A 965-nucleotide genomic window follows, 5' to 3' on the forward strand; every position below is an offset into this window, starting at 1 on the left:
GGCAAAATCAAAAGAAAAGCAAGAAAAAAACCACAGATGCATTTTAAATGAAAAGGAAAGTAGACCGTTTAATGGTGTTTCAGAAGCTGAACTTTTGACCAGACTCTCCCTGACATTTTGACCTTCAATTTGGACATTGTGATTATTGGAATAAACCCAGGACTTATGGCTGCTTACAAAGGGCGTCATTACCCTGGACCTGGGAACCGTTTTTGGAAATGTTTATTTATGTCAGGGCTGAGTGAGGCCCGACTGAATCACATGGATAATCACACTTTACCAGGGAAGTACGTTAGAGGATTCACCTACATAGTAGAAAGGAAGCTAGGCAGCAAAGATCTTTCCAGTAAAGAATTTTGTGAAAGATTTTGTGTATTCTACTACAGAAATGATAGAAATATCAGCCATGAATAGCAATGTGTAATGGAAAATGTATTTATAAAATGTTTAGTAAAAAAGTTTTTAGAGTAAAAGTGAAGACCTTGAAATTTGGGCTTCAAGCCCATAAGATTCCAGACACAGAAACTCTCAGCTCTATGATGCCATCATCCAGTACATGAGGTGCTCAGTGTCCTCAAGCCCAGGACTGAGTTTATTACTACACTAAGCTGAAGGACTTAAGAGGTCAGCTGAAAGGCATTGAAGGAAACACAGACCTCCAAGACATGCAGTACACATTCGACCTGCAGCTTGCCCAAGAGGATGCAAAAAAGATGGCTGTTAGGGAAGAAAAATATGATCCAGGTTACAAAGCAGTGTAGGGTGGTGCTTATAGTGAAAATCTGTGCAAGAGTGAACTTGTGGCTTCACTTCAAATGGGCTAACAGCCGACAGTGCAGAGTGAAGAGGAAAACCAATTTTCAGTCACATTCCTAATGGGCAGTGGGTAACCCAGTCATTTACTGACCAGGCTGCTTCCTTTCATAATCACTGTGGAACAGAAGAAGAAGAAGAAGAAGAAGAAG

At 40.5% G+C, this 965-nt stretch overlaps 1 pseudogene; it reads left to right on the forward strand.

The window, feature by feature from the left end:
* The first annotated feature begins 6 nt into the window (after positions 1-6).
* LOC102474571 (G/T mismatch-specific thymine DNA glycosylase pseudogene) lies at positions 7-961 on the forward strand (annotated as a pseudogene).
* The last annotated feature ends 4 nt before the right edge of the window (positions 962-965 follow it).

This window comes from Tupaia chinensis, unplaced genomic scaffold, assembly GCF_000334495.1.
Source record: "Tupaia chinensis unplaced genomic scaffold, TupChi_1.0 Scaffold149774_1, whole genome shotgun sequence".
Taxonomy (NCBI): domain Eukaryota; kingdom Metazoa; phylum Chordata; class Mammalia; order Scandentia; family Tupaiidae; genus Tupaia; species Tupaia belangeri.